Source organism: Plodia interpunctella, chromosome 2 (genome assembly GCF_027563975.2).
Source record: "Plodia interpunctella isolate USDA-ARS_2022_Savannah chromosome 2, ilPloInte3.2, whole genome shotgun sequence".
Taxonomy (NCBI): Eukaryota; Metazoa; Arthropoda; class Insecta; order Lepidoptera; family Pyralidae; genus Plodia; species Plodia interpunctella.
The window spans coordinates 1,060,358-1,070,630 of NC_071295.1; positions in this window are offsets into that span (position 1 = coordinate 1,060,358).

Below are 10,273 nucleotides of genomic sequence, written 5' to 3' on the forward strand. Positions count from 1 at the left end.
AACAAACAACATATATATTCACATTCACAGTATTTGTTTAAGTAGAATCAATTTTCAGTCCAATCTGCAGTATACTTCTAAAAAGAATACTGATCGCTGTTGTTTAATTTTTATATAACACAACAGAATTGGTATTAGACCTGCCTAAAGTTTGTATTCAGCCAGGGTCACATTTATTTCCGGCGGGTTATAATTATTTATAATGATTGTCATAGACGGCTGTTCGACTTCAATTGCGAACTTTCACGTCTAAGTTTAAAATAAATCTATTCTAAACTAACTTTCACATATAAGACCAAAATAACTAGTTAATAGACCTCGCGAACACAATATTTTTTTTTTACAAAATTGTGAATATTTCTAAAACGACTTAACCGATTTTGATGCCCTACGAACTTAAAAATTATATTGACAGATCCTATATACCGTTTAAATTTCATCAAAATAGAACCAACGGTTCGAAAATTTTCGCGTTACAAACAAACAGACATACATACATATATACAAAAAAATATATTATTGCCCCAAGTTGATTAGTAGACCTCGCTCGCTCGGTCAATAATTCTTTCCAAACAGGTGTCGTAAAAATACGAACGCCATGTCTCAATAGACAATAATAACATTTCGTGTAACAAAAGGAAATGCTATCTACAATTTTACTTTGTCGAATCTTCGACGAAGTTGTTAGATATCGTATTGAAAAATATTAAATTTGAAGTCTCATGTGGAATTAGCTGCATTGCAACTTGATCTTTATGCCAGTAACATAAGGTTCAAAATTACATTTTCGAGTATCAACATGTAGTCCAAATTCTAGGTTATGTTCTAGACAATATTGCAAAAGAGAAATTGATATGAATTATTTATTTGAAAGTATCGCAAACAAAATGTTTCGAGACGTGCGTGATTCAGATCAGAAATAACGAAGGTCTAAAAAGGATCGATTGCGTCACAGAAAACTAAACTCGTTAGGAACAAAATAGTTATCTTAATAGCGAGTAAATTAACATGTCAGTATCGTGTGAAACTTTCATTTCTAAGGTCCATCTCTTCGATTTTCTGAACGGGTACGTTCAACTTCTTTTTTCTTTTATTTAAGAGCTATGCTCTTGTCGGTGGAGTATACGCCACGCCTCTCTATCCTCGGCTTTGCTTTTAAGGTCTCGATACGACACGACGCCTGCCTTCTCATTCAGTTGCTTGCATAACTGTTCCTCGGTCTCCCTGGACCTCTTCTTCCTTTGAAATTTCCTTCAAAAACAGTTTTAAATGGAGGCGTCGTCTCGTATCAAGTGGCCAGTCATTCTTCCTCTTCTATTTTCTATTTTTGTCAGCAGTCTTCTTTTTTCGTTTACTATTTCCAGCACTTCCTCATTGCTTTTTCTCTCTGTCCAGCTTGTTTTTTCCATCCTACTCCATCATCACATCCAGGAAGCGGCCAATCTGTCGGTGTTCTTGTATTTAATAAACACAAATTCTTGCCTTTTCTATTTGTTGTTTTTCGTCACATCATTTTATATTTTCGAACTATCCAAATGGACCTGGCCAACCTAATTTTGCAACTAACCTTTATGGCCCTACAAGCGAATGTATACTGAAAATTAACTTTTAATGACCGATCGGACGCGAAGTTTTGCTCACTGCGAGCTTAATTTAATCTCCAAAATGTCAGTGAAAGGTTACCCCCAAGTTTTGATGTAGGTTTCTGTAATTATAACCAAGGGTCTGTCCTCCGTTGTGTTATCATTGTGAACATGATCAGTCCTGCTTATAAGTTACTGGAAGCCGCCCCGGCTCGGCTCATGTAAAACAATAATTTAAAAAGTAGCTTATGTTAGATACTCCTTAAGATTTCGTCTCTGTACCAAAATTATAGAGTTTATTCATTACAAACAAAAATATAACTATTTTCTCTTTATAATATTAGTATGGAAGTATTGACTCGCAACCCGATTTGGTTTCGCACGCATAAACTAGAATAATAATTTGTCTAAATAACAATAAAAATCCGTTGTGTGGTTTAAAAGAAAGCTTTGAAACAGACGTAGAAAGCTGAAATTTGGTTTGTAGGTTCCTAGGACAGCGTAGGGGAGCACTAAGAAGGGATTTCCTGAAATTCCCGTAGGAATCGGATCTTTACTCACATACGAAGTTGTGGGCAAATACTCTACAAAGAAAGAAAATATGTTTTGTTCTTTTTTTTAATGGACAAACTCGAAAACTACTGCGCCGATTTCGATGAAATTTACCACATAGATAGACGAAACCGTCGGGAGTGACATAGGCAACTTTTTTATTACGGTTTTAACCGAACGAAGCCGGGACCGACCACTACTATAGTAGTATAAAAATATTATGTAGTGATTTAGTTAGATTCACGCTGAATAAAAAATATTTTATTCAGCGTGATACTGGACAAAATAAAAATGGCGTTTGATGACCTTTGATGGAATTTAATGTTTGTACAAACGTGGTAGTGCTTCAGGAAGTTTCAGCACAAAATAATAAAGAAGTAGAAAAAGTTATTTTCTGAAATAGATGCGTTGGTACTGAATACTTTTCTATATTATTTGCAAAAAACATATTCTCTACATTAACGGGACTGAAATTATTAAATTAATTATATAGGTACGACTAAGTTGATGAGTGATAATTTTAACTTTTGATTTTTGTTTTTAAAAGACATAATTAAAAGACAGTGGTGAAGTTTAAAAAAATGTTTATTGCTAATATAACAACATTTAACATTTCAATTTTTTTACAATTAAAAATTGTTTTTCCTCAAGTGTATTTTGGAAGGCGACAATAGACTTAGCCATAAACAAAAAATTGTTTTATTAATAAGAGATGTGTTGCGGGTCCAGGGAGGAATATATTGTAATTGTTGTATGTTATCTTTTTATTTTATGTTCGGATTGTTGGACCCAAACGAAGTCGATGATCAACAAGATAGCCGGGAAGCAGTAGTCCCTTTTTCAGTTTGGGTAGTTTGTTCCGTGTGTCTTTTACCCTCTTACTCACATACGGTTGCGAAGTCGCAAATGATTCTTGAAGTAGCTAATGAAAGTCGCCTTATAAATGGACTTTCTTTGTTCTCTGTTACACACAATTTCAGATGAAAAATACAAAACTAAAATACATAAAACTTAAGACATCATATGAACAGCAGGTTTACCATCAACTGTTACGGAACGATTCCATTGCAAATCAGTTCAGTTTAGGAACTTAAAATGAAACGCATTCGAGTCTGAAACGGTTCGCCGACAATTGCTTCGTCTACGAGCGTTTCGTATTCGTACTAAAAATAAATAAATAAATAAATATATTAGGACAAATCACACAGATTGAGCTAGCCCCAAAGTAAGTTCGAGACTTGTGTTATGGGATACTAACTCAACGATACTATATTTTATAACAAATACATATATAGATAATTTTCCATCATGACCCGACCGGGGATCGAACCCGGGACCTCTCGGTTCAGAGGCAAGCACTTTACCACTGCGCCACCGAGGTCGAAAAATTAACTGGATCGTACGAATTTACGATGCAGATCAGTTTAGGTCCTGAACTGCATCGCAATAAGAGATGAAGCGGCTTTATGTCGTCAAGTGTGATATGCGTGTCAACGGTCTGATAACTAAGGATGCCGACGACGACCGTGCGAAGTGGAGACGAAAATGTAGGAATGCGGACCCTGGGCTCCGACGCTCATCGATTGAGGGAACAACCGATAAAACGTTCCGATAAGAGAGTGAGTGTCAATCGGGGCCCATAGACCACTAAAAGCCAGGATACGGTATCCCTAGTACACTTGTCGTAAGTGTTTCGGCGGTGTCCCTATTAATTAATTCTCTTGAACTCGTTTTAATCCCGATTATATATGGCTACAGTATTAAGACCGGCCAACTGCCTGCTGCCAATCCTATTTGAGAACACAATGCCAAGCCATTGTGTCCCTTACCCGCCTCGTACGACATCCGCGGGAGAACGTAGACTAGCCCCATTTTAGGGCAGCAACCGTACGCCACAAATTTACACAGTTTCACCAAGTAAATCTCACTAATGAAACTGACAAAATTACAAACATAACATGTGTTACACGAATTAAGGCCGGTACAGACTTAATCCGTAGCGGTGCGTATTCAATGCCAGCTGTTGTCGTCGAATTCAGACACATGCCGACGCGAATGCGCGAACATTGCATAGTCTGTATGAGTGCTTTTTTTTTACCGCAATGAAAGATCAGTAATGAATATCGAATCTGCTGAAATTTGGTGAACTGTTTGGCGACGGTGTGAAGCCGGCGTAAGGCTGGCAACTAATTCCTACGCAGCACTTTTGCTGCATGATTATATGGAATAAATTGTAAGACTCGTTTGCTTGTTTTGTTTGGTAATTTTGCTTGAACAAGCATTCGGCGTGCACAACGCACAAGCCTTTATTTTGTATTATTATGATTGATTGTCTTGTACATGCACGCTAAATCCCATAAAATTGTTACGCATTCGTCCGGCATAGGTACGCATTGGGTCTGCACCGCCCTTTATCGTATTTTACGTTCAAGCAACACACCAGTCACTGGGCACTGGAGCACAACTACATGAACCGCAACAAAACGTAATTAACTTTCGGCATTCCAAGATGGCGTCCACGAGCAGATTGTCAAGATTACATTGCAATTTAATTATATTTTACTTGGTGCGTGAAGCCGTCATTTCCGTCTGTCATTAGATAACTGACGCTGAGCCAAATGAGAGTTTCCGAGATAAACTTCCAGCCGCAGTTAAATATGCCATAAAGTCAGAATTGCTTACGCCTATTCGCAAATTATTCATAGTGCAGAAATGAAAGTAGAATGAAACTGAAGAATTAATATGGGCCCGTATAAAATTTCCTTTTTTGAAATTACGAATTTTCGATCGGGTCACGCGTATCATAACATTTTTTACACAAAAAGTGCAAAACGCCGCTGGAGAAGTTAACACTTCAAAATTTTTTTCAGAACTTAATCTACCTACTATAATTTGGCTCAGAGTATATTTTCATCAATCTTTATGTCAAAATTCACCGCGCATCGTCATTTCTGTGTTCATTTTATTTTATATTGTATTTATGGGATTGCTATTGCTTTTCTTAACTTTGTTTTAGATCTAATAACATCAGGAGAGATATGAATATTCTCAATTTTATTACTCATTTTGTGACCCACTTAAGGTTCGAAAAGTTTCGAGAGATACTCAAAATGTGTATTAAATGGATAATGCGGGGTCAATTCATCTCGGGTATAATTACAAAGTCACTAACTTCGACCTAGACCTTGTGACCTTGACCTTAAAAGGTCACGGAATCCCACTTTACGTGCTAATCCCAACTAATATTATAAATGCGAAATTATCTACTGGACCGATTGTTATGAAATTTGGTACACGATTATAAACTAACCTATAAAATAACACTTAGGGTACTTTTTATCCCAAAATACTCACGGGAGCTAAGCCCCGGGGCGCAGAGAGTTTTATATATTATCTGCTAAAAAGATTTTTACAGTAGTGTTGGAAATAGTTTGCCTTGTGTTGATCAGATTTTAAGTAATTTCTTAAAGGAGGCTGAACACTACAAATTAGGGCTGATTTTGTGAAACGAGAGACACAGCATTTCAACATTGTGTCTCATTAATAGCTCTTGTAATTTTCATTTCAGGAATTTAAAATTACAAAATACCAGTGTACAAAGTACCGGCTTCGTTCCGGTAACTTTAAAAGTTCCGGTAAAAATAATAAATTATATTAATATACACCTATAAACTTTCCTCAGGAAGAACACTACATATAGGTAGGAAATCGCATGAAAATCCGTGAGTTTATCGCGAATATCACAATATATAATGTAAGGATAATTTCTTTCTAATTAAAAGAATTACCACTTAATTCTTAGGTACTAAAGTATGAACGGTGGGGGAGTAGGTGGAAAGCCGTTTGAACAAATTAACAGGATCACTAATTTCAATTAAATTCAATTAAATCAGAGAGAAAAAATTCTAATATTCTGTAATGGTCTACGGACGTGTAAGTATTTATATTTACTCCAAGTTTCACATCTAATAACAGAGGCTAACCTGTGCCTATATTGCCTATCGAATGGAATTAGTTCGTACGGATATTTTTTTACAATTTTCTTGTTATAAATGTGCTATTCCATATATTATTCTACTCGTGTACAAAATTTCATTAAAATCCATCCAGCAGAATTATTGAATTTTTTTAATTATTATATTTGTAACGCGATAACTTTCGAACCGTTGGTCTGTCAATATATTTTCGTGGGGCATCAAAATCGGTTATGTAAGTAGTTTTTGTAAAATTTTGTAAAAGCTCATCAAAAATTTATTGTGTTCGAATGTAATGTGTAATAATGTATGTAAAAATTTATTTATTTAGGTCTAAGTTCGCGGCGAACAACTAGTATAATATTATAACGCTAAAACTTTCTAGTTTCTCTCTCATTTATTAAGCTTTATCCTGCTTCCTTCTGCCGCCGTAGAGCGTCTGAGTCCAGGAACCGCTTTTGACCGTTCTCGTACACCTATCAAATGTCTCAGGCTCAACATCACCATTCGATTTTCTAACACTATTTAACATTAGTTTTAATCAATGAAAACCATGAGGGAATTCTAGATAAGTAGTAAAAATTAAAATTTAGTTAACACGAATGAGTTGAATGGTTGAGTGGTTGAGTTTGACGACCTCGGTGGCGCAGTGGTAAAGTTCTTGCCACTGAACCGAGAGGTCGCGGGTTTGATCCCCGGTCGGGTCATGATGGAAAATGATCTTTTTCTGATTGGCCCGGGTTTTGGATGTTTATCTATTATTATATTTGTTATAAAAAAAATGAGTTAGTATCCCAAATCTCGAACTTACTTTGGGGCTAGCTCAATCTGTGTGATTTGTCCTAAATATATTATATTATGTATATTATTATAGTGATTACACGAATGAAATTTTCAAAACACAAAAGAGTAGGGTGGTTACAAAAATGAAATTTTGAAAATGTTTAGATCATTAACGAACAAAAAGACATGGCGAAACAAATAATTGTTAGTTTATTTATATCTGGACCCCTAAGAAAGCAAAGTGTGTAGTGTAATCTGTGCCAAGCTTCGCCCACTTGACCCCTGGCTCGAAGACAATCTCGACTGAAGGACGATGGCTGTTGCCGACTCAGTATAAACGCTGAAAGAGGCCCTGATACCCACTTCACGAGTACGATGGGATATTTCAATATTTTCTGTAAGTGAATGAAATTTCTTCACCGTGTTAACTTTATATACTTTTGGATGCTATTGAAATACAATTACATTTAATTTTTTTATTTATTTAAATAAAAAATTAGAATCGACCGACAAGTGACTATCATAGGGGGTGAAAGTTTGTATGAAACTCATGTCTGTCCGCATTCGCAGAGAAACTCAAGCGGGTGACGCCACGCACAAAAGCTAGTATATATATATATATATATATATATATATATATATATATATATATATATATATATATATATATATATATATATATATATATATACATATGTGTTATGTCTTTTTGTCTTATTGGCAACCAGTGAATTTGGCTTTCCTTTCTCTCTTCTAGCTTCGATTTTTCCTTCAATCACATAGGTAGAACCTAAGTACGCTTATCTACCAGTAGTAAACAGGTACTCGTATAAAATAAGAGGGATCGGTAGCTTACCATCTACGCATTCAATGCGCTATATAGCTACAAAATCTTTTCAAAACCGTTCTCCCCGTACGGGACGCGTACATCGTAAGGTCAGCAGTTTTATTATTACGCAAACTAGGTAAATGCGTTCGAGTCAGTCCGTAATTACCACTCATATCACTCATATTCATTTTAGTCGTACCTTTCGCTGTGGTACAAATCTATCATTTCTTAACATATTCTTAAGAATACAGTCAAGGTAGGTGTTTCAAGGTGTACAATCCGGGACTGTACGTACACTCCCAATGTTTCACAGGCAGTCCGTCCATCCCCACGCCTCGATTTTTTCCTTAAATACCATTATATTGGTCCATTATCCTGTTTTGTTCCTTATTACATTATGTCTTGCCCCATTTCCAATTTTCTGAGAGTATTTGTCACATCTGTTATATTAATTCCCTTTCATATTTCCAAGTTATTTATAACAATATAGATATATATTTCTGTTTCTTGTTTAATCTTTATTCAAATTCAAAATTCTTTATTCAAAAATAGGATGATATACATCACTTATTAACGTCAAAGAATTAAGTACTTAAACTAAATCTACTGCCGGCTTCCAAAGCGCAGGTGACGAAGAAGCGGCGCAACAAACTTCACCGCAGCCTTTTCTCCAAGGAGGTCAATTAATTGTACTTATATAGTAAAAAGTATTAATATTAACCCAAAGCTTCTATCAAAAATCCTACTTGAGAACTATATAATACTATATAATACAATGCTTTAGGTGCTATAGTGTATATACGTGTATTTTATTTGGTACATAAATAAATACTACATCAAAACTTGCATAATAGTTCTTACACACAAACAACCCTACACTTCGCCCAACGACGAATATCAAAAGCAAATAATTTGCTTAGTTAATTGTTGTTCTGAAAACGAACTCAAAGATTATTGGCAGTTTATTGACGAAGTTACAAGAGTCGAAGTTAGATAGATTCTAAATCGATTGTGTACTCGAACTTTCTCACGGGAACAAAGCATCGATACCAACTTCATTTTGATCGGGAATGGCTCACTTTGGTCTCGGAATTAAACCTTAGCAGGCAGACTTTACAGACGTAATAATATCGTGTATTCAAGCCTTTATTATTTACAGAGTAGAGATGTGTTTGATAATATGACGACCTAGGTGGCGCAGTGGTAAAGTACTTGCCTCTGAACCGAGAGGTCCGGGGTTCGATCCCCGGACGGGTCATGATGGAAAATGATATTTTTCTGAATGGCCCGGGTCTATATATGTCTATATATGTATATTATATCTATATATGTATTTGTTATAAAATATAGTATCGTTAAGTTAGTATCCCATAACACAAGTCTCAGTAAGTTTGAGACTTGTACAGTTGTACAGTTCCTGTACAGTTGACTTCCTGTATGAGAGGGGAGAGGGGGGTGGTGTATTATCAATTAATTTCGCTAAAGCAACTATTATCCCATATCATGACTGTCATCTCGATAAATTGCTTTGCGGTCAGTTACAAGACGTTGCGCAATTGATTATGTAAATCAATATTTTGCATTAATATTAGATGTCCTTAATTAAAAATACTATTTGTTCGCTGCGTACTTAGACTTCACAAACAATATTTTTTTACAATATTGTGAACATTTAGAAAACAACTAAACCGATTAAAACGAACGAATTTAAAAATTCTATTGACATATCCTACATACCTTTTAAATTTCATCAAAATCGGACCAAACCTATTTTCAAAACGCTGGTCCGATTTTGATGAAATTTGCAATATTTTTATTAAATTAAATTAATTTATATTTTTTAAGTTATCGCGTTACAAACGAACAAATATATAAAAAAAAAATATTTTTGCCCCAAGTTGCCTATGTCTTGGATTAAACCATTCGATAACTAGTCATGTTTCAAAAAAACCATAGATCAACAAAAAGAAAAAAAAAACAAACAATGACCTAACTAAATTTCGTCTGTCTTTCAGATTTCGGTGAGAAGGAGTGACAAACCATCTACTCAATCACAAACCCTTAATACTATTGTAAAATCCATCTGGATATAACGATTTAAGGATAAATCCAATACAAAAAGAACGTACGACAAGAAGATACGTTAATGTTTTATATAAAACCGAGTGCTTATCATATAAATCTTATGTCATTCGATTATATTCAGTTTTCAGTTCTTAGAGTGAATTGCACCAGTCAACATTTAACGTTAACTTCACACAAAATGGTCTACAGTGCGTTGTTCTGCACAGGTTAAAGACAACGTCAAAGTCGACTGGTGCAACGCATCCATAATTAAAACTGTAACAATTTGAAATTGCTAAACAGAAAAAAGTAAGCAAGTCGCTCGTAAAAGAATTAAATATACAATTTTTGTGCTGAGCTGTGAAATCCTTTTTTACTTTTTATTCTTCCATGTACGAGTATATATTTTACGTTTATGCAAAACAACGCAAAAATCTGTTTTCTGCTTGCAGGCAGATTCTGACAAAATTAATGAACACGGCACTTTA